Source organism: Phascolarctos cinereus, unplaced genomic scaffold (genome assembly GCF_003287225.1).
Source record: "Phascolarctos cinereus isolate Bilbo 61053 unplaced genomic scaffold, phaCin_HiC Scaffold_4;HRSCAF=312, whole genome shotgun sequence".
Taxonomy (NCBI): domain Eukaryota; kingdom Metazoa; phylum Chordata; class Mammalia; order Diprotodontia; family Phascolarctidae; genus Phascolarctos; species Phascolarctos cinereus.
In genome coordinates, this window is record NW_027555847.1 from 538,025,522 (window position 1) to 538,050,863 (window position 25,342).

The following is a 25,342-nucleotide window of genomic DNA, read 5'->3' on the forward strand; positions in this document are numbered from 1 at the left end:
ACCTTTTTGCCTTTGCACTTCCTGTCCCCCATGCTTGACAAGTTCTGTCCCTTCACCATTTTCTTCATGACTCTGCTTGAATCCCAGGTCCAGTTTCAAGTTTTGGGAGCTGCCTTTCTCGGTGCTGTCTGCTACTACTGCCTTCCCCTGAGATTACCTTACGTTTATTACCTATGTGTTGTGTATGTGCCTAGTTTTTATATATCTCTCCCATTAAATATGAGCTTCTTGAGTGCAGGAGATTTTATATTTTTTCCTTTCTTTTTATTCTTAGCACAGTTGCTGGCACACAGTAAGTACTTATTGTCATCAACACAATAAGCTTGTTGTCTTGACTAATGTGAAATTTTTATTCTAATATCATTTTCTTGTTTTGTAATGTGATTAAAAAATGATTCAAAGAAAGGGATGGTCTCTCAGTTTAGAATGACTTTGTTTTCCAATTGTAGATTTAGAACTTAAGGACTTGAAGAAAAGAAGCAGCACCAAGCATCTACTGGTGTTACCAATTGCTGTAATGTGTTTTGAAGAGTTGGAGTAGCAATAGAACGTCATTCAAATCATCAGCATTTCTTGTGGGGTGTTAATTTGTGGGTACTGTATTTAACTTGATGACCAATATTTGCCCTCACTCCCCACCAAAACAAATCAAGCAGAAAACAAAACTAGCCCATGGCATATGGGAGAGCAACCAAGATAAAACAATTGGCATAGAAACATCTGAGAGGGGGTTGACATTGGTGTGAGTGTAAAACCACTGTTGTCATTTGATCTAGGTTCTAGTTCTTGTTCTGACCTGTACTTAATAGGAGATTTTGACAGGTCCAATAACTTTTTTGTTTCTTAGTTTCCTTATCTATATGAGGTTCAAAGCACATGTACTATTTTCCTTACCAGATTGTTGTATGGAGAGCATATTGTAATGTGTAAAGCACTACATTCATTATTTTCTTCATCTTCCTCTTTATTATTGCTGACTCTTAAGCTCCAAGCCACCAGTAATTAGCTGGGTATTAGTTGTTCCTTTGCTCATTTAATTTTTTTCTTTTTTTTTCTGGCAAAGAGAAAGCATATTTAATTTTAATGCTGTAAGTTTTCCCTATATCAGTTGAATTTTTATCAAAGTCAAGAGCACTTTAGTTAAGGAATTATTATTATTGATCTTATATAGATCACTTTGCTTTCAAATATAAATTTAATGTTTTAAAAACTGTCATGGAATCACTGTTTGTAGCTATGGATGCCCTGTCTAAAAAACACCCACACATGTACACACATATGGAGAAAGAATTTTTCTTGATTTTCTTAAAATCAATAGAGTGTCAGTATGGGTAAAGGAGGTACATAAGGAGTCAATGATTTGGAAGTAAATATATGTTCAACATTTGAGAGTCAAGTAAATTAGCATACATACAGGAAGGAACTAGACCTGTGATTTCCTTGGTATAGGAACTTCTACCAATGGGAGTTGAAAACTTCTCTGCAAATGGTAGAATGGAATACTGAGAGATTGTTATTTTCCTTAGTATACACAGCCAATATGTCTCAGAGGTATAAAGTAAAGAGATCAGAATTCTGTAATTCACAATATAATTCAGAGGAGAACCATCCTACTATGGCACTTACCTCCCAGGGTTGTGTTGAGGATCAAGTGAAATAATATTTATAAAATGCTTAGCAAATTGCCTGGCTCATAGTAAGGGCTACATAAATGCTAGTTATTAAATACTACCTATTAACTATCTTAGCTGTCTTGTCTAGTCCAGCTTCTCATAATACCTTCAAGTTCCCAAGTGCAGTCTTTCTGTTATGCTTTCATTTTTACTGAGGATATATAATGTGTAAACATGAATTAAAGTGAAACTAGAAAAAAATACATTGAATAAAGCTAATAACCCACAAAGTTTATTGTAATGTGGCTTTCTTAAAAAAAAAAAGAAATAAAAAGCTCTGCAGTTGATGCAACACAATACTGTGTTAATGACTGTGCTGCTTTGAAGAGCTTTATACTTTAGAGGCAGCTTAAGGGTAGAACTATGCAACATAGCAGTTGATAGGGTAACTTTAAAATTTAATAGGATATGAATCCAAACTCATAAGTTGACAAGTAAGTTAAAGCTTCCCTCATCGGCCTTCTCTGATACCCCTTAATTCACATTAAGTTTTAGATGTTATAATAGGTGGGCAACATTCTCTCCCTCTCCCATGAGGAGAATGTTTTATTTCTTGATACTTACTGCAATATGGGTCCCAGTAGTTTGCCCAGGAAAATAAAACACAAATTAGCTTTTAATGCAGAGTGCAATATCCTAAAAAGCTATGCTATTTTTTGAATACAATACGACAGAGTTCTCTTGTGAAGGAGGTGATTAGGTTTTGCTGTTATGAATCAGGTCTTTAGTTGTTCAGCCACAGTTTCCAAGCTTAAATTATTTAAATGTTAATGATATATTAAAATGCCTGTTAGTTTTTCAGAATATAAATGACAATGATTTCCTTTATAATTGTGATCATTGAGAAATTATATAGAATATGGCAGTGCTGTATATCCTGCCAGAGAATTGTTTTATGTGTACTGTGTTTAGCAACTAACTAAAATCTTACTAGAAAGCTCATCTTGAAAAAAACTACTTAATTAAAAATTAAACGATGAATTAAAACTTAAATTATGCAAAACTAATAAGCTATATTACCAAGACCAACAATTAATATACTACAATATAGTCAAGAAAAAATGTTAACATTTTAACTTTTGTTTTATGTTTGAATCACAATCTGCAGTGCATGCTATTTTGGAGTCTTTCTTTTGAAGAGCTCAGCATGTCTGTTTTAAGACATAAATCAGTGGCTTAAGGTTTCCATTGCTTATAGAACTTATCACAGATTAAAAACCTTGATAATGCAAAAAGTCACATTTGGAGGAAAAAATCCAATTGTTTTTCAATTAATGCAATAGCATACCTCCACATATGATTACATTTATGCGTTATAATGTACAAGTCAATAATGCATAAATGCTTTTAATTGACAAGTCCTGAAGTGAGCCTGTTACTAGTGTTGTGAGGGCTTTTAGGCTTTGTTCATGTGAAACTGATATAGGTTTATTCTAATGACGATTATTGAAATTTTGCACTTCAGGAATTTTCTGCAGATGTGTATTAAAAAACACAAAGACCTTTGAACTTCAGACAGATGTTGTCTAGGTAAAAATTTCTTGTTCTGATAAAGCAGAAGCAGCAATTAGTGATATTTCCTTGTTTAATTCACTCTAGGAAAACTAATTTTATAAAAGTCCAGTTTTATAAACTGTACATAAATTAAAGGGTGACTTTGACAAGTGGTTTCACCTGAGGACTATTTGTACTTACGTGTGTGTGTATGCATATATATGTGTGTACACATACACACACACATACACACACACACACACACACACACACACACACACACACACACAGATTCCTTCTTTGAAGAAAAATTAGTGAAAATTATGAAGAATTGCCTTGGAAAATCCCAATGTGCCCAGATAACTTTGGGACAGAATTCAAGAGGAGAGAAGCCTCATTTTGGATAAGGGCCAGGGATGAATAGTGCTGTTGCAATTTATTCCAACAAACAGTTAATAAATGTCTACTGTGTGTGAGGCCCTGTGAGTGCTGGGCATTGGAGTTATAAAGACAAATGCAAAAGAGTCTGTTCTTTAAGACCATTTGTTTCTCTTTGGGTGGTAGTGTGAGGGATGGGGTGGCACAGGGCACAACATGGTCATAGATAAATAAGTAAAAATGCACATACAGAACCAATACAAAGTAATTTAGTAGGATAGTAGATTCTTATAACTAGGAGTTGAGGGGACTCAGAGGCCATCTAGTGCAGCTACCTATGGTACATGCTAAAAAAAGTGAAGCCTAGAGAGTTTCAGAGACTTGCTCTAGGTCAAATAGATAGTAAGTCAAAGAGCTAGGATTCAAATCTCTGTTCTCTTACTCTAAATCTCACACTTTCCATTTTGCCTCATTGATGATGGACCAAAGCCTGATTCTTGTCTTTATCTCAGAATTCATCGTTTAAAGCTCACCATATGTACATTTAAACATCATTTGCATGGAGATGATAATTGAATTCATGGACTCTAAAGAGATTCCCAAAAGGGAGAGGAGAGGGCCCAGGGGGGCATACTCATATATAGGGGGCTAAAAATGTTTGATGATCTAGCAAAAGAGACTGAGGAGCAGGAGGATCAAGAAAGAGTAATGTCTTTAAGCAGCTAGAGAGGAGAGAATCTTGATGGAGTAAGCAATGGTCAACAGTGTTATAAACTTCGGAAGGATGAAGCCTGCAAAATAGCCGTTATAGTAAGCACTTAAAAATTATTGATAATATTGGAGAGTACAATTTTAATTGAGTGGTGGTGCCAAAGACTAGATTGCAAAGCATTGAGAAGGGAAGTAGAGGACTTATAGCCAAGATGGCTGCTTGACCAGGAGGCAGTGGGCCTAGCTCCCACATGCTTACACCAGCAAAAACCTGATCTTCTCAACAGACTGAATAATGATTAAGAAATCCAATGCATATGTGCATATATGCATATATTTAAATCGTAATAAGTGGCTACTTACATACTAGAACTACATGAGATATTAACCAGAATCTCAATGGCAATAGAAAAAGGATCCACCCGCAATGCTGGTACCAGCACAAGGTGGCCTCCTAGCATGACTAGAGATAGGTCAGAGACATGAGTAGTTTGCCAGCTTGTTTGGTCCAGGGGCAGTAAGAGTGGAAAGCTGCTCTGAGAAAGCCCCAGCATTGTGAGAAAACCCCAGAGGAAGGTGTCTTGGAAATCCTGGGTGGTAGTACTAGATAACAAGCAGTGTGGAGATACAGAACTCAGATTGGAATATCTTGAGTCTAGGAAGTCTGAGGTTCCTTAACCTTCCATCCTGGGATGCCACGAGGTGGCGATAAGTATAAGAACTGTGGGAAGACCTACAGCCAGATTAAGCAGGGCTGCCAGCCCCATCCTGAAAAGCAGCTAATGGTGGAGCCTTGTTTTGGCATAGGATCCCAATTCAGGAACTCAAGCTGTGCCAGGATGGATAAATCAAACAAAACTGACTAGAATGAAAAATTATTGTCATTTTAGTGATCTTCCAAAAGAAGGAGTAATTCCTTAACAACTTGAAGCACAAACTTAAAGGAAAAAAAAATCGACTTTATACAAGGACTTCATGAATACCTCAAAGAAACAAAGCAAGAGATAAAAAATGAAAAAAAAATACCTGGAGGATAGAATTGGAAATAGTATAGAAGTTAAAGTGGTAAAACTTATGCAAGAAATGACCATATGAAAACTAGAATAAGCCAAACAGAAATCGAATCCTCTATGAGATAGTAAGAAATAATTAGAACAAAATGACAAGTTTGATTTGCATTTATCTAATTAATAGTGATTTAGAACATTTTTTCATATGACTGTAGATAGCTTTAGTTTCTTCCTCTGAAAACTGCTTGTTCATATCCTTTGACTACTTATCAATTGGGGGATGACTTGTATTCTTATAAATAATGACTTGTATTCTTAATAAATTTGACTCAGTTCTCAGTTAAAGAAATCATATATGAAAATTGCTCATGTCTGTTTGATCCAGAGAGCAAACTAAAGATAGAATCCACTGATTATCTCCTAAATGGAACTTGGAAAGAAAAAGTGCCAGGAACACCATGATCAAAATATGGAGCTCGCACATCAAAGAAAAAAAATACTGGAAGCATTCAGTAAGAAGCTATAAAATTACCGAGGGACCGTAATCAGGATCATAGAATGCCTTTCAGCTTCTGCTAAAAATGGGAGCAGATATTCAGATATGGTGTTACAAAATGCAAAAGAGATAGTCTTTTAGCAAAGGATAATTTGCTCTGCCAAGGTGAGTAATCATACAAGAAAAGAAAGGGACTTTAATGAAATCATTTGGATAAATTGAATGAGTGAGAATGAAAGATCAAAGTTGACTGTTAGCTTGTGAAATTGGTGATGTTCTTGACAGAAATAGAGAAAATGGGAAGAAAGGTGTATTTGAGGGGCAAATGACAAATGTTTTGTTTTGCATTTGTTGAGTTTGCAATACCCATACAGCATTCAGTTGGGAATGCCTATTAGGCAGAGGTTGATTAGAGCTAGAGCTCAAGAGAGAGACAAGGGTAGGATGTATAGATCTGGGAGTCTTTGCATAGAGATGTTAGTTAAACCTTTGGGAAAGATATATAGAAAGAAGAGAAGGCAGAGCCCTGGGAAGCACCCACACAGAGGGCATGTGACGTGGATGGGAATCCTGCAAGGGAGACAGAGAAGGAACAATTAGACAGGTAGGAGAATCAGTAGATAAGAGTATTACACAGAGCCAGGGAAGGTAGAAGATCCAGGAGGAGGGGGTAATCAATAAAGTCAGATGTTGCAGAGAGATTAAAAAGGATGAAGACAGAGAAGAGTCCATTGTTGTGAGCCATAAAAAGATTGCAGATAATGTTAGATAAAGCATGGAAGTCAGATTGTAAGAAGTTGAAAAGTAGGGGAGGAGATGGTAAAGTAAATAGTATCGTAACTTTTTCCTGGGTTTTTGGCTCTTACAGAGGGGAGACATATGGGACTATGGTATGAGAGGATGATAGTGCTTAGTGAAGTAAGATTTAGGCATATTTGTGAGCAACAGGGAAGGAGCTAATGAATTTGGAGAGTTTGAAAGTTAGAGGGATCTGGGATGATTGCAAAGTGCTAGAGTAGATGGAAAAGTATGGCTTCAGAAGGCACAAGAAGAGAGGTTGACCTCGGTAAGGAAAAGGGGCCCCTTCTTTATCTGAGAACAAAGAAGGAAGAGATAGGGAATGTTGTCCAGAGGCTTAAATAATAGCGATTGTGAAATTCTGCCTCTTCTCTTCTAATACACTCATCAAGGATGTCCTTGATGATGTGTAACCTCTATTTATAACGTTTTTTCATAGTTGCAAAAATAAGCATATAAGTTGCCCACTCTTCCTTCTAATATTTTATAGTTCTGGGTATGCTAGCAATAACAGTAAGACAAGAGAAAGAAATGAAAGGAATAAAGCCAGATAAAGAGGAGATAACACTATCCCTGTTTGTTGATGTTATGATGGTTTACTAGGAAAGCCATTTCAAAGATATTTAGAAGACTGAAATATTCAGAAAGATTGTATGATAGGAGGTTCTGATGAGATAAAGGACTCTAAAGAGTTCTTAATCATGAGGAAGTGGAACACTTGCGCAAGGTGTCACAACTATCCTAGTATGAGGATGGAGAAGAATTGTTGGAGGTAAGGTTGTTAAAGAAAACATTAGTATCTATAGGGAAGTATCCTACTCAAAGAGAGAGAGAGTTGGATATATAACTATGAACCAGGAACTGAACTCCTTTAGAAAGGAGAGAGAATAACCTGTGTTCTATTACATTACAACTTGAACCTGAATTGGGTGTCAAATTTGGATAGTGTGTCCCCACAGAGGAGGAATGGTTTCTGACCTATGGAGTATTCTGATTTGCTTCTCTGACTAGTGTGTGGTTACCTATGAGAAAAGTTTCAACCAGTACTGAACAAGGATGGTTACAGGTGCATTGTCATCTGAGGAGAGAGGGAGCTAGTTCTTTTTTAAGTCAGATAGTGGAAGGAACACAAGAAGAAGTCTCAAATACAGAGAACATTGTTAATCATGGAGTGAAAATTATGGAGAGCACAATAGAAGGGAGAAGTAGAGCTAGAATGTGCCATTTGACTGGTAGGATTGAATTTGATGGGAATGAGAGAATGGACAGTGGTGACTGTCTTTCTAATGGAGGAGATGGAGTTTGTTTCCTCTTAGGCATTTGGATATTCAGTATGACTAGTACTTGGAGAGTACGAAAGGTGGGAGTTTACTAACCAAAGGGAAACTGGCCAGTAAATCATAGATGTGTCTTGGTGGTTAGTTGCTGAACCATTCAGTGTTCATGTTATCAGGCTATTCCAGTGCTTACTCACCTTGGTGATATAAGAGCGATCTGAATGTACTGAGCCCCTACTTTGTGGTCAACACAGTCTGGTTGTGTCTAGTTTTCCCTGCCCTGCCCTGCTTTCTCTTTTCGTTTGTACAAAGAAGTCGAGATTAATTTATTCAATTTCTCTCATACTCTGTTCATTCATTGTTCAGTAGACAAGAATATCACATTTAGAGTGCTATTTTGAGCTTTGTTAATGTTTGTAGATGGTTTAAAAACGATGTGATCCTTGGTTCCTTTGTTCTTTTCCTTCATTCTGCCATTGTCATTGTAGAAGTAGGAGTAGATTGTGTGAGATTGTGGGCCATTTTGTATTTTTATTTATTTCTTTGGCTTTGATGGCCAAGGAGTTCATCAATAAGTGATGAACTTTTCTGTGTTCGTTTGATTTTCTGTAACAACTCAAAGAGGTAGGATGTGTTATATTTTCCATTTTATATCTATATCTATATAGAGCACTGGGATAGAGAACACAGATATGTTCTTTTCCTTGGACCATACTTGATTCCTTTCTATCATATCAGAACCTGCCAGATCTTGTACTGGATTTGCATATCCTATAGGGACCCAGGTTCACCTTCATGCCACCATCAGGGATATAAGAATAAAAGTTTGTTCCAGAATAGTTAATTGTTGTGTAAATTTACTTCAGTGATTAATCAACAAAATTTATTAAGCACCTTTTATATTCTAGGCACCCTGATTTCATCAATCTTGCTAGTTCTACCACTAATGCCCATCAAAACTCTTCTCTATTTTTGCGAATGGTTTTCATGAGTTACAGTGGCTGCAGTAATAAGGTTCTTTGTAATTTACCAAGGCTAGTCACTGTAAACAAGACATATTCTTTATAGTCTGTATAGTAAACAACATATAGTCTATCCTTGGACTCTGGGTTAAAGCATTGTCAGCCTGGTATGAACTACTAGGGCGTCTGATCCACAAACATAGTTTTTGACAATCTTTGGCTACCTCCATGTTTTAAGAAGCATCAAAATAGGATTTGAGAAGTATTAGTTTAGAAAAAGAGCCAAAAATCTTACAATAATAAGGAAAAGAACATCAATAAAATCATTTACAAATATTCAGAATTAAATAACAGGATCTTCAATAGAGTATAAAAATAAGGGTATTTTTTGCTATTAAATTTAATATATATGACAAAAAAATTGAAAAAGAAATAAAGGGGCAGCTAGGTGGCACAGTGGATAGAGCACCGGCCCTGAAGTCAGAAGGACCTGAGTTCGAATCCAGCCTCAGACCAAACACTTGACACTTACTAGCTGTGTGACCCTGGGCAAGTCACTTAGCCCCAATTGACTAAAAAATAAAAAAAAATAAAAAAAATTAAATTTAATATATGTGTTATAAGATAGATAACATGATATCCCTTATTAAATTTAATATACTCCTTAATTATAGATTTCGAGAATTATATGTCATAGAAGCTCATGGGATGTGATTTTTTTCCCTTTTCATTTCATATGTTGAAATATTTGATTTTTATGTTCATAATTAAACATTTTTTAAAAAAGAATTTTTTCATTATTTTCATTGCTTTATTCCAATTCATTAGTTATTGAATGACTAATGTATGTGAAGTTTATAAACATGGAAAATATCATTCTCTGCTTTCAAAGAGCTTGTGGGGAGATGGTACCTACAGAGAAGTGTATAATATGAGATTGAGTGATAGTGCAAAGGAGGGATCCATCCAGAGTATATTTGAGGGGATGGGGAGAACACTTTTACCCTGGGGGGAATCAGGGAAGGCTTCATGTAGGACATATACTTCAGTTGAGCCTTAAAGAAGTATTGGGACAAGTGGAATGAGAAGGGAGGATATTCTGGACATAAAAGATGATAATATTTATGGCCATGACCTTCTATTATCAGTCTAGTCCTTGAGAATAGCAATGTGTGTTTGGCAGTAGGAGTTTCTGTTCATCACTGGCAACTTTGGCAGGGTGCAAATGAACAAAAAAGTGGAGAAACTTGTATTTTTCCTATTTCTGTGACTCTTAAAAATTCATTGCCGTAATTATAATGAAAATAATTATCCATATTCGTGTAATTTACAGATTTTTTTTTTAGATTTTATGAAATGAAGAAATTACATACTGGCTTTCTTTTCTGTTAGAATTTATTCAATCCGTGGAATATCCATTAATGTGTATAGCATATGTAGTTGAGAAGAGTTTAAATATTGGTAGATTTTTTTCTTTAAGCTCTTAAAATTATTTATTTACTTAAAGTCTGGAGCTGTGGTTTTTTTTTTCAGTATTGAGTACTCTTGATAGACTATCAAGTTACTAGCAACTTAAAAGTATTAGACAATTGTCTGGTGGTGTGTGGGGTTAAGTTCCTGTGCTCAGTATACAGGGTGGGATTTGAACCTGGTTCTCGTTAACTAGTGTAGCTCTCTATCTTTGATGCCACATTGTCTGCCTGTGTTTTTCCAAATTTAAAAATGTGTTACCATAGTCATTATTTGTATTTTCACTCTGGAATTTTGTCAGTGTAGGTAGCTGCAAGTGAAGGAACTTCCTCTATGCATCAATATTGGCACCTTCCATGCAAACTTGCTTTGGTTCCTAAAAGGCTAAATGACTTGCATAGGATCATGCAGCTAGTATGTATCACAGGTGGGGTTTGAACTCACTGTCTCTAAGACCAGCTCTTCATGAACTATGCCATGTTTCTTTTCAGTCATAGTTACAAAGAGAGTAAATACTACTATCCAAATGCTTGTATTAATTATAGTACCATGTATTGTACTGTGACATCTTTAATGCGTTTTATTTTCTTTTTGTACTGTTTCAGTGGTTGCCTTAAATAATAGGTTTTTAATTTATGGGTGTAAAGAAACTTCCAGATCTCCTAGTTCAATCCTTACTATTTAATTCCTCTTAGGGATATTCCTATTAATGCCATAAATATAGTTTTCTGGCCTGAGGAAAATATTTCAAAGCTAATCTGCTTGTATTTTATTAATTGCACAATAGCTAGCTAGTAGTTTGGAACTTGTTGTAGCACTTCTTGAGGAGTGTTTACACCTAAGCATTCTAAAAATAGTCAGCAATATTTGATCTCTGATTATGAAGTTATGCAAATCTTAACTGAGCTAAAAGAAAAGCTTCCCTTTTCTTTGACATGCTACTGTTGGTTCCTGTTATATTTCAGGGTTTCTTAAAACTTTTGTTTATTTAAAGCAGCTAGTACCCATTAACTGTTGTTTCACTGCTAGGGACCATTCAGAAATCTTTTTGCATGAAATAGTGATTCCATTTAACTCAGGTGGTACAGGGCCCTTGCTACATTGAGCTAATGGCAATTTTTTTCTGAAGCTACTATATACTATAACCCTGTACAAGGTGCTTTGGTAGCAAGAGCACTGATTTGGGTGCACTAGCTATTAGTGCCTGTCCCCTTCCCATTATTACCGTGTGTCTGTTATATGTATCTACAAATACACATATACACATTTTATCAGATGTACGATTTCTTTAGTATTATGGAGTTTCTGGTAAAGAACTATCTCCACCCATTCACATTAACACCTCAGCAATATGAGGCTTTACAGTTTTGCCTGGGGTATTCAGAGTTTCTCATGGTCACACAGCCAGTATATGTCAGCCTTGGGTTTTTCTGATTCTTAGAATTCCTCACCACCTACTTTACCACACTATGTTATGCTATTGTTGGATATATAAGCTTTATACATGCTTATTTTTCCCCTAATAGAATGTAAGCTTCTTGAGGGCAAGAGCAGTTTACTTTTTTAATTCTTTGTATCCCTAGCTCCCAACACAGTATATAGCATAGAGTAGGGTCTTAATAACTTTATTGATTTATTGAGCCAGGAGCCCTTGTTTGCATTTCATCTTATTATTTGTGTGACCTTGAGCAAATCAACCTTCTTTCCCCTCATCTGCAAAATGACGGTGCTGTTATCTTTATGAGTCTGTGTGTGGATTCCTAAAGTTGTTTTGAGGAAAGCACTGTATAAAATATAAGGTGCTATATAAATGTGAGTTATTATTGTTATTTCACTGTATTGTTATTTTATTATTGTCATATGTGTGCATATGTCATACATATACACGCATGTATGATAAAATATATTTTCTGCTCTTAGAGATATATGTACATATAATATATAATATGATATGATATAATGAAGAAATAAGATAGGTCCATTAAATGTCAAGAGAACAATGAAAGGCCATACATAACCAAAACTTATGTTGCATGGTATAAACTCTAAATGCTTTAGATGTCCAAAATCTCAGCATTTTTATTTAATTATTTCATTAATGGTAAAAATCATAGTTTTGCATTATTTAATTTTTCATGTATTTATGCCTTGATTTATTGATTGCTCAAACTAGATTATAAATTTGTATCTCCAATAGTACATAAACAAATAGCTTCCACGTGGTAATTTTCCATAGACATGGGTTGATTGATTCATTTATCTTTTCCAAGACTGAAGGGAAAACATGTGTAGCATATTAGGCAAAAGTAGATATTTTTTTAAACCAGGTCAGACTGTTTGTGTAAAGGTCAGATGACAATGCATAGTCTCTAACATAGTGCCTGGAAAAATAGTTATGTAAATTAAAGTCACTTAAGGTTTTTACTTAACACAGTCAAATTGACAAAGATAATAAAAAATAACAAAAGTCAATGCTTGTGCAGCATTGGTGAAATAGGAATGCTTATAGACAGCTACTGGAATGGTGAATTGGCCTACTATTTGGAAAGTGATGTGAAATTGTACAATTAGAATTACACAGATAGGTTTTCCTTTTGACTGACTGTACACTATTGGGGATTTACCCAGACATCATCCACATGAAAAATAAAAGGACTATCTTCCTAGAGATATGCTTAGCAGTAGTATTTTTTACTGGCTAAAATCTGGGAACAAACTGTGTCCAATAATTGGGAAAAGACTGAAAAATTATAATTTATAAGTATAATGGAATTTTATCACACCATCAAAATGGTGAGTTGAAAGAATTAACAAATAAATCTGGGATGACACATATGAAATGATTCAGAGGGAGGAAGACAGGACCAAAAGAACAGCAAACACATTATCTACCATTGTGTAGTTAAAGAATAATAACAACACATCCATATAATATGCCAAGCTAAGAAGATCTAAAAGGATTGTTATTTTTTTGTTTTTGTTTTTGGTTAGGCAACAGGGTTCGGTGACTTGCCCAGGGTCACACAGCTACTAAGTGTAATGTGTCTGAGGCCAAATTTGAACTCAGGTCCTCCTGAATCCAGGGCTGGTGCTCTATCCACTGCGCCACCTAGCTGCCGCCTAAAAGGATTATGAAAACAAAGACAATATGGATGCTTCTATGTTACAGTTAGTATATTCATCTTTTAGGAGTGGAGTGATAATTGGCCTTTAGCAGAAGTGTAGGGACCAGTCTAACATACCTGCAATTTCTTGATTCTTTTTCGTTTCATCTATTTGCTAGTTATTTTTATTTTCTTTACTTTTTGTCTCATTTTCATATTTGGATTCCAGTACTTATTTCTGGGAGTTAGTATATTATGTGAATTATATATCACTTCACTTTACATATGCTGCTTTGTTTGCTTTCAACTCCAAGGAATAAGATGCCCCTGTACTGGGTACCTCTTGGTATCATATTTTCCCTACTCTTGCTTTCTTGCTTCCTTTTGTGAGTTGTCTCTCCCTCATTAGATTGTAAACTCTTTAAGGGCAGGGGCTGTCTTTCTTTTTTATTAACTGTAGTTGCCAGCGTTTAGCACAGTGCCAGGCTTATAGTAGGCACTTAATAAATGTTTATTGGATTATTGGATTAATTAAAAAAAAATAAACCTTAATGTGTATCAAAAACACTTATTCTTGCTCTAAGTCACAAAAGTAAGATTCTTTTAGGAAATGATCATTAAAATACTCAATGGCCTTGGGAAGAAGATTCAAATATTAGTGGATACATTTGAGAATTTTGTTCCTAGTCCAAATTGATATGTGTCATTTCCTTAAAAATTTTACTTTACTGTTTAAATATGTATACATTTTAAGTTATTTTTTGAAGTTGATTGTTGTATTTATAAATGTGATCTGAAATCATGGGAATAAATAAATAGTTTTTCTAGTTGGGAAAGTAACTATTTTGTCCTTAAGTTATAATAAAACATAGAATAATGTTTTTTTTTGGCGAAGTGATTTATTAGTGATTTAATAAGGAAAAAGCATGTTTAAAAATTAATAGGCTTGTCTTATAAATAGGAAGCAAGTAAATGCTGGACATTTTGACAATTTGAAAATTAAAAGAAATAGGTCAAAAATGGTTTTGATGTCAGATGTGAACTTCCCTTTGGAGGTGAGAAGAAATCTCCTGCATATACCATGCAAAGGCATAGTAACTATTTGTAGGTCAGCAAACATGTCAGTGTTTTGAATGCAGTACTTTGTTTATACAAAATTATCTATGAGATAGTTCTTTGTCAGCTACTACAGATAGTTTTATTGATTTCTTATTGAATGATTAGAATTGATGGACAATTCACTATCTGATTGTATTTTAGTCAAATTTAACTTAATGACCTTCAAAACTTATTTTTTGAGATTTAGTGGGCAAATATATACAAGTAAAATCTTAACCTTATTTATAACACTTATCTGTATTCAGCTAACCATTTTTTAAAAAGATAGTTATTAGGCATTATTTGCATGTGTATATTATATTTATATATACATATATATATAATACATGTACAGTATAGACAGTACTAATATACTATTTATTATACCATTGTAGTTTTACGAATTATACATATTTTGGATTTAATGATTGACTCCTAGACAATCCCCCCTCACCAACCTCTGGCCTCTCTTAGTCTTTTACTTTTAGTGTATTTTATATTCTATTGCCTGTAATATCTCTCTCATAGTAATTTTTTTTTTGTATGAACTTTGTTTTGTACACTTGTAGAAAATCACCACATTTCCTGGCTTGGAAGATTTTATGTTTGTTGGCATATTTATATTGATACATGCATTTTTCTCCTTTATTTTGGAAGGCAGCATCACTGAAAATGATCATATTAGACCATCGATTTAACATGGTCATGTGCTTCTTTTCTGCATATTGAGAGAATTAAACTAGGTATATTCCATTTGTGAGATAGATAAGTTATTTTATAATACTAGAGCTTGACTAGATTAATAAAATCCTACTCTTTAGTCATTGTTCCTTTTTTTACACATATATACATAATACTTAAGTGTCTACTGTAGGTAAATGGATGAGAACATTTATTCCAGTTTGCTAAAGTAGTATTCTGCTGGTGACATCAGTCATTCAACAAACATTAAGTATCTATTACATGCCGCATCTGTGGTAGAGGATGGGGATGCAAAGACAAAAAAGAAACAGTCCTTTTTCTAAGGATGGTTATGTTTTATTGAAGGAAACACTGTGTACATTTATCAATAAATACAAAAATATTCACAAAATAGTTACAAGGCATATTCAAGATGGGGAAGGGCCTAACAACTGGGGAGAATCCCTCTGAAAAGTCTCGTATAATAATAAGAACTAACATTTATATGGCATATTAAGGTTTACAAAGCATTTTACATATATTATCTCATTTGATCTTCCCAGCAACACTGTGAAATAGGTGCTAATATATTGCCTCCTGAGTGTCTTCTGATTTCACTGACCACATCCTTCTAGCTAGAGACACTTTGTAGTAATGTCTCCTTTTAGCATGATCTGGCCTCGTTGTTTCCTCGACCTTGTTTTAGAGTGAATCTCCTGGGCTACAGGATTCCTATACTCATCAAACCCAGTAATGCATCCCTCTGCTTGCATATTTATTTGTTCATATAGCCACACTTGAATTTGCAGTTTTATCAACAAGGAAACTGAGGCTAAGGGAGGTCAGTACAAGTTGAGCTTTGGAGGAAGTGAGGGATTTGAGGAGGGGGAAATGCACTCCCAGGATGCATCCACAGAGTGTGCCAAGGCTTGGGATGGAGAAGTGGAATGTCTTTTATCAGCAAGTAGGCTAATTGACTTGTTATTTTTTGGAGTTTGCCTGTCACCTAGTTTCCATGAAAACTGCCATCCCCTTTTATAGTAGGAGCTTTCAACTTTTCTCTTTCTGGTATGCTTGGCTCTGTGTTTAGCTGACTACTCTCGATCACTCTCTCTTACAATGAATCTAATGCATCTCATATTTCTGTGGAATCTGTCTCTAAATTACTCTCCATCCCTTATTAAACTTGTTTTCTTTTATGCACTCATGTTCAAGACAAAAATAAACTAGCTGTCATTCATTTTAATAATGTTTCCATTTGTTTAGTTGTCCTACATTGTGTTAGAAAAAAATAAATTATCTTTGTCTGTGTTTCTTAAATGGTGATACCGTATTATCATTCTCTATTATTTATCTAATTACAAATATGGAGAATACCTGGGTTCCCTTCATGGTTCTTTTACAAGCCAGCAGTGTGATCTTGGGCAAGTTACTTAATTTCTCTTGGCCTGACTTTCATTTATGAACTATGATGTGATAAAAGAATATATGTAATTAAAAGTAATGAACATAGGTAACATTGGTAACATAAGAACTTATGTAAGATAAGTTTTGCACAGATTAATTGCTTATTCACAGAAAAAATGCTAGTTCTTTCCGAAGTTTTCCATCTTCCTTATCTGTCTATATCATTTTAATTACTTCAATTTGTTTCTTTTACTGCCAATAACTATAATAATTGAATTTGACAGTGTTACTTAAAGTACTTCAAATCAATTGCTTGATTAATTTTATGATACAATTGGTTCCATCAAGGTAAATGAGTGTTCCTGTAATGCAAAAAAAAAAAAGTTGAGATTTTTAGGAAAAACCAAACCTTCTATCCAGTATTCAACAAGGAATAATATACATTTCAAATATCAATGTTGTAATGCTCTTCTGTTCTCTACAATTTGAAAACTTTTCTGAACTGATGTACTTACTATCTTACTGTTGACAAATAAGGAGCAGATGCATAGGCACTCTCCCTTCCCCAGGACTGCCTCCCTCCCACATCATCAAAAAAAAAATTACTGGAGAAAGAACTGAGTTGAGTGTTTGGTAAACAAGACACTTATTTAATTTTAAGCATAAACTATTATTTGTTGGAGTTGTGGTACATATACAGTATATATTTTGCTAACCTATGTGAGATGCTAAATCTTCAGTTGCAATCTAATTATAAGAGAATTGAAAAGAAACGGATGTTGACACCTGATGAATGCTTTTGTAGCACAGCAAATTATACAAAAGCTAAGGTAGTGATTGTTTCAAGTGCTTATGCAATTTCTCACTATGTAAGATATTTGAAACTGAAGCATGACTTTTTATCCTGACTGTAGTTGTGCTGTTAGTTAAGAGAAATGCATTGTTGCTTTAGGTATGTTCCTGAAGCTGGTAGAAAAGCATATAAGCCAATCAGCAGTTTGCCTGTTGACCTTTTTCTCTTGTGGTTCAGTGATGGGTTTTGAAGGGGAGAGCCGGTTATAGTCACAACTGAGGGAAACCGGCCGTGGTGTGGCGGCAGGTTCATATCAAACCCAATAGTTGCTTCTTCTACTTTGTTCATATGTCCTGCCAGTTTGCTGTATGGCTGCCACAACAGGAACCCTGCGACTTGCTTGATTGGTGAGGATTTACATGTGTGCTAATTAGAGTGGAATAAATGATTGGCTGTTTGCTGCATCGCCATAAAGGGTGCCCAGATGTACACACTACGTGAACATAATGTGCCCGGGCATGGCGCATCAAAGTTTGTCAGCTGCATTACCTCAGCAGGCTTAGGGCCTGTCGGAGAGAATTTGCTGATAATCGTCCCTTATGATTTAGTGTCTGACTTGGTGAAAGTGAAAGAACTCAAAATACTGTCTTGGCAACAGAATTTTTGATCCTTTAGGAAAGTAACAAATGTGCTAAAATCTAACTAGCAACCATGAATAGATGACTTAAGGCTATGTACATTCAAATGAAGACTGCTATGTATTCTGAAGTACTTGGAATGTGATAAATAAAAATGAAACAAATTGCTGTGATTGAATGCATTAAAAATTTTGTGTTGTTTAAAAATTAGCCTGTTGGGCTGAATTAGGCTTGAAGATCAGACGAAAACTTTCTAGGCTGTACATGATTAGATATGCAGTTTGGAATATTGCTTTTTTTAAAAATTTCACAATTTGTTTTTCATTATTATGAACAGGTGACATACAACCCTATTTTTAAAAATCTGTGATATATGTTCTTTTCAAATATATAATTAAGACTAAAATGCCTCCCATGTTGCACTTAAGCACAAAATCTGTAATATCTCATTATTTGACAAGTAATTTTGTAGTTACGTGTTCATAATATTGATAATATATTAATGTACAATGATTAAATGGTTAAGCTGCCATGTTAAAGTTATGAGTTGGAACGTTTATCCTCCAAAGCAAAGAGGAACAAAGCCTGTCCATTTGCAGATGGCATTATTCAATCTTTGAACTGCTCTAGAATGTTAGCATTAAAGCATTGATTCTCAGCTTTGATACTGCTCCTCACTTCAGTGACCCAATACAGTTAAGTGATAAGGTTAAGTTAATTACTGTATCTGTGTTATATAGCTTCCACATGATTACTGCTAAGAAAGATAGTGATGATGTCTTTTGCTTTAATTAAGGAAAAGAAAACGAAAAGATATAATTGGTTTTTTGGTAATAATCTTGTTTTATATCACTATCAACAAGCATCATTTTTTCCCCTATAAGTTTATATATATGTGTGTATGTGTGTATATATATATACATATATGTGTGTGTGTGTGTATATTATATATATATAATATATATTATATATATTATATATAATATATATAATATATATACATAATACATATGTATATATATATTATATATAATATATATAATATATATATACATAATACATATGTATATGTATGTTTCTAGAAGGAAAAGTATTTAAAATATAACAAATTAATCCTTTAAATTATTTTTCTGGGATTGTATTACCTACAACCTCAGTAGTAATGCTGATACTGTAAACAGCTTAAAAATGAAGATATGCAAGAATTCCAGCTCACTAAGAAATACTTATTCATGAGTTTTGGATACTACAGTAATAGTTATTTGAGATTGGCTTAAAATTACTAATACTGCAGATTTAAGTAAGATTGCTGGTAGGTGGTCTACTAAGTTTTTATAGACTGCAATGAGCAAAATTTTGATAATAATTGGAAGACTATTAAGCACTAAAATTAGGAAAATATCAAATTCTTGAATAGTGCTTTGATTCAGACATTTTTCAGACCACATATATAGTTTTCAGAAACTCTTCCTTCCTTGTTAGCATCTAGATTGAGTCTGATTGAATTCACTCTACAGACTCATCATCACTTTTCCCCATAATGTTTCTGGAGATGTCCTACTTTTCTCTCCATTCATTTATGTAAAGAATTGCCAATGGATGTGTAGAATTTCAACAGGTGAAAATGGAAGAGGAAGGCATTCCAAGCAAAGGGAACAATATGAATAAAATCACAAAGAGAGTGTAGAATTTGTAACGGGGAGCAGCTAATTGTTAAGTGTGGCAAATAGCACATATAAAGGAGGGTAGTTTGAGAAAATGTTAAAGGTAAGATGGTGCCAGATTTTAAAGGAATTGAATGATAATCTGAGACGTTTCAACTTTATTCAGGTACTAATTGGAAGCTCGTTAAGTATTTTGAGCAGATGTGTGACATTATTAGATATATTCATAAGGAAGATTAACCTCACAGCAACATGAGAGGGATGGATTGGAAGTGAGAGATATTAGAGAGTTGGACCAGTTATGACCTTGTAATAATTCATATGGGTACTAATGAGGGACTCTTAGGTGGTGGTGATAATGGAAATAGAAAGGAATGAGGGGATTGTTTCAAGAGGTATTTCAGAAATAGGATTCATAGAATCTGTCATCTGATTGGATATGGGGAGGGAGGGTGATGGAAAAATTAAAGATAAAATCAAGTTTTTGAACAATGAGTTAGTGGGAAATGACAGAAACAGGGAACTTAGGAGGTAGTGTATACTTTGGCAGGAAGTTGATAATTTTGGTTTTGGCAATGATAATTTTGAAATCTGTAATATATGCAGTTGGAGATTGATTGAAACCTAAGGACATATGGCTGGAGATAGAGATTTGGGTTCATCTATGTAGAAGAGATAATTGAAAATGATGAATGAATGACATTGCCAAGAAACAGGAGTATAGAGAGAGAAGAGAAAAAAGACAGTGCCTTAGGGAACATTAACATTAAGGGATTCTAGAGGTGAACTAATAAAAGAGACTGTGACAGAGTACTTTGAAAGGTAAGAATAGAATTAGAAGATTATAGAATCTGAAGTTAAGAGAATATGTTTAGAAAAAGGTACTGTTCACCAGTGGCAAAAATTACAGTGAGGTTAAGGATAATGAAGACTGAAAAAGGCCTTCGGATCTGGTATTAAGATATTTATTGCTTCCGTTTGAGCAGGGAATTTTAGTTGGAGTGGTGAGGATGGAATCCAGAATAAAGTGTTGAGAGATGTAAGTAGATGACGGAGTAGAAATATTCAGTTTCTTCATATATAAAGTGATGAAGGGGAGAAGACACAGAATAGAAGGATTAAGGAAGACTTAGAGGTATTTGTAGGCATAGGAAGGTGCTTGTGTAGTGATAGTCTGAAGATTTCATGAGAAAGAGAGGGTGGAGCTTTTGCCTTCCTGGGTCTCTCAGCAGTCATCTCAGAACTACAATTTCTGTGTCTTAAAACTGTAATTCTTTCCGGAAAGGGCACATCTTATGTTTGCCGCTCTCACCATACCTGTGATTTCATTTTAATTAACTGCTACCTGCCCCTCCCCTTTTCTCTTGCTCTCTCTACCTGTCTTCCTTTTCTCCCCCTCTTCCCTCTCCCTCCCTCCCTCAGGGAGGGCTTATGGCATATTCAACTAAACATATTTATAAACTTTAGAAATAGACTTGTATTAGGATAGAAAGATGGACAAAGAATTTTTTAAAATGGTGTAAGAGGTTGGAATGAGGCTTTGTTTAAAACTTGAATGTAAGCTATGCATGCTTTCAAGTGTTTTCCTTTCCTAGGTTAGCTTTATTCAATAATGATAATTATAGGCAGGGTTCCAAAGTGGAAAAAACAGTGATTGACGTTTATGAATACTACAGAGTGCTGGAGTTGGAACTGACACACCTGGATCCAGATGTTAGCTCTGCTTCTACGTTCCTGTGTGATACTGGGAATTTTTTTTTAACTTTCTGTGCTTCAATTTCCTCATCTTTAAAATAAACATATAGAAGTAGAATTCTCTCAAATCTCCTCAAGTTCTCTGATCCTGTGAACTTGGATTCCAGTCTCAGTTCTTAGGAAAACCACTTAAAACTAATTACATTTTTCATTATGTAAAATGAAGAGGCTAGATTAGATGATACTCTAAGATCGTTGCCAGCCCTAAAATTCCATAAACACTACCCTAGTGCCCTCAGTTAATGTCCTTTTTATAAAGGTTATTATTAAGGAGTGACTTAGCTCCACTAATTATTTCCTAAAACTTTGTAATAGATGTGTCGTGATCCTGATCAACAGTTATCAAACTTAGTCAATATAAGATGTGAAGTTTTATTTTTACATATTACAGACAGCATATATTCTGAAGTCCTTGAATAGCTGATTTAATCAACATTTCAACCAATGAATACTGAGTAATTTTCCATGTTAAAATCTTCTCTGAAGCAACTTTCACATAGTGTGGGATTCGGAAGACTTGTGATGTTTTTAAAAATTGTCACCTTCCATTCTCCCTGCTCTCAGATACTCTTTAGTGTTCATTCATTCATCCAATAAATAAATAAACAAATAAATAAGTCCCTTAGGCCTTAGATTTTAATGTACCATTATATAGCATGTATAGGGCACTATGGAAGAATAGTATATGCCTCATAACAGTATGCAAGCTCCTACTGTTTGATTGCACTAGGGGATATGACAGTGATGGTCATTGTAAGAATTTTGAGTTTAGAGCAATTTACACCCTGCAGATAAATGATTGTGCAGGAGTCATTCCCTTTCCCATGTTAGTGAGTAGCCTTAACCCTGGAACACTTTACATTTAGCATAATATAGCAGAACTAATAGTAATGATTGAAATACTAAGTTCAGTATGGGACATTTCCTAGTAGGCATGTAATGGTTTGGCATTGTGTATTAACATTCATACACCATAGTTATGCCTCTGCTATCAAGATGTTTATATATTTCAGCTGAGGTGGTACTTTTTCCATTAGGTTGTATTGAGAAAAAGCTGTTTGAAAAGTTACTTTTACATGTCAACTGTAATAAAAAAATCAGCCTTGGTACTGTACGATGGAGAATATTTTCCCCTTCTTTTTAATGATATGGAATAGTAATGACCTGCAGTTTCATTTATTGTTGGAAAAAGTGTAATTGCAAAAATTAACTTGTCATACACCACAGCTCAGCAAAGTAACTTTCGTATAAGTCCATGGTCACAGTATGTTTTTTTGCAATTCAGCATCTGGCTCTGTGGGGTACTGATGGCTTCTATGAAGAAAAGTACCAGGGTGAGCAATTAAATGTAAAATGACAGCATAAAATATGATCATTATGGTTATAAAAGACACATTTATGAATTTTGCAGATAACTGTCATTTTTTCTACTCATATTTGCTCTTGCTTTGTTAGCTTAATACTTTTTGTGCAATTCATTTTTTTCTTTCTAAAAAATGAACAATGCCTTTTTAATTATCCTGACACTTGTTTATGCCTTTCTTGTTTGTCAGATTTGAAGTCTAATGATACCTCTTTCATTTTGTTCTGACACGATACTTTCAACTTTATTTCAAAATTGAGGATTTAAAAAAATTACACAAAGGTTGTATGATAAGGCTAGAATTTCTTATGCAGATTAGTTCTATCTTGTATATGGATTGGATAATGTGCACCACCTGAAAGTACAGTTTACCAGTACTTCGTTTTCTTATGATAGGTGATAGTGTTTTGAAGTATTTTTCCTAAGTTCAGCTCTTTGTTTTGGTGGGAAAGGGGAAGAAACAGTCTTGACAAATGGAATGTAACAAGATTGTGTAGAGGAGTTGATCTACTTTCTTTATGTTTCCTTTTTCCTGAGGATACACATACACACACACACACACACACACAACACACACACACACACATTTACTCATTCATTTATTCATTTATTTGTTTATTCATTCTTTCATTTATTTGTTTGTTTGTTGAATAGTTAGAATAAGTCATTTTAAATAGCTAAGTTTCCCAGATACCTGAGGTCTTATGCCTTTAAACAGCAATATTGCTTTTATTTTAATCCTTTTGGATCATTCATAGGATCATAAATTTAGACCTGAGAGGCAGCTGAATTCAAATCCCCTATTTTGCAGATGCTGAAATTGAAGCACAGAGGTTAAGTGACTTGACTGGGATTACACTGCTATTAAGCATTTGGAGGAGGATTTGTAGCTAACCCTTCCTAATTCCAACTCTGATGCCCTCTCTACAATGCCATGCTGCCTTTGACTAGTCAATCAGCAAGCATTTGTTAAGTTTCTTCTAGGGTCCTCATGCTCAGACTGTAAAGACAAAGGAGACATAGTTCTTTCCTTCAAGGTGCTTACATTCTGTTAGAGGAGAGAGCAGTAGCATTTCTGGGAATCTGGAAAGACTTCGTGAAGAAGATGGCAATTGAACTGAATTTTGAAGAGTGTGCATTCTAGGCATTGGAGATAGTGTAAAGGTCAAAAATAGGGGAAAAGTCTAGTTTGAACTGTAGAATACTTGAAAGCACCTAATTTGTAATGTCTGGAAAAAATAGATAGGTGCCAGGATGTGAAAGGCTTTAAATAATAAACATAGGCATTTATATTTATTTCTATGGGCAAATGGGAGTCACCACTGGAGTGTGCTGAGTAGGAAAAGTGATGTACGTGATCAGGAAGGAATTGGGAATTAAGAAAACCATTTTGGTGGCAATGGATTGAGGAGACAGTGACAGGCAAGGAAACCAGTCAAGAGATAGTTGCAATAATCCATGTGGGTAGACAAAAAGGGACAGAAAATTGATATTGGAGGAGGTATAGTAGAAATGACAAGACTGGTAATTGTTCAGATATATAGGGTAAAAGTGAGGAACTGAGGATGATACTAAGGTTGCAAACATAGATGACTGGAAGAATGGTAGTACTTTGGACTTTATTGGGAAATTTCCAGGAGGAATGGACATTAGGGGAAAGATAATGAGTTTTGGACACTGTTGCATTTGGGATACCTGTAGGACATTGTATTTAATATGTCCTAAAGACAGATACTGATATGAGATTGGAGTTCAAGAAAGCAGCTAGGGCTGGATTTGCAGAACTGGGACTTATTTATATATATAGATGATAATTAAGCCACTGTGAGCTGATGAGGTCACCAAATGAGAAAATTTAAGCAGAGAAGGGAAGAGGTCTAAGAACTGTGCCATACAGTACAACCAATGTGCCAGCAAAGCAGACTGAGAAGGGGAGTATCTCGAGATCTCAGAGAGGAAAGAGTATTTCTGAGGAAAGAATGGTCAAGGGTGTCAGATAATTCAGAAGGAGAATCAGGATTGAGAAAAAGCAGTCAGATTTGGCAATTGAGTGGTCATTGTTGTCTTTAGATAGTGGGGTTTCAGTTCAGTGATGTGATCAAAAGCCAGATTGTAAAGGTTTGACAAGTTAGTGAGAGGAGAGGAAGTGGAGGCAACAAATCTAGACAGGTTTTTTGGTAGGAGGTTGGCTGAGAAAGAGAGGAGTGATATAGGATGATAGTTTGAGGGGATGGTAAAATCTAGAGAGTTTTTGAAAGATGAAGGTGACTTGCCTGTCTTTGTAGGCAGCGAGACAGGAACTAATGGATAGCTAGGTGGTACAGTGAATAGAGTGACAACCTTGGAGTCAGGAATACTCCTCTTCCCTGAGTTCAAATCTGGCCTAAGACTGTGTGACTGTGGACAAGTCACTTACTCCTGTTTGTTTCAGTTTCCTCATCTGTAAAATGACCTGGAGAAAGAAATGGAAAATCACTCTACTATTCTTTGCCAAGAAAATCCCGAATGAGGTCATGGAGAGTTGAACACAACTGAAAATGACTGAATAACAACAATGAGCAATTAGTAGA

At 34.9% G+C, this 25,342-nt stretch overlaps 1 protein-coding gene across 1 annotated transcript in view; it reads left to right on the top strand.

Moving 5' to 3' along the window:
* ZNF407 (zinc finger protein 407) overlaps window positions 1-25,342 on the top strand; it is a 611,846-nt gene that overhangs the window by 150,008 nt on the left and 436,496 nt on the right. The window lies entirely within an intron of this gene.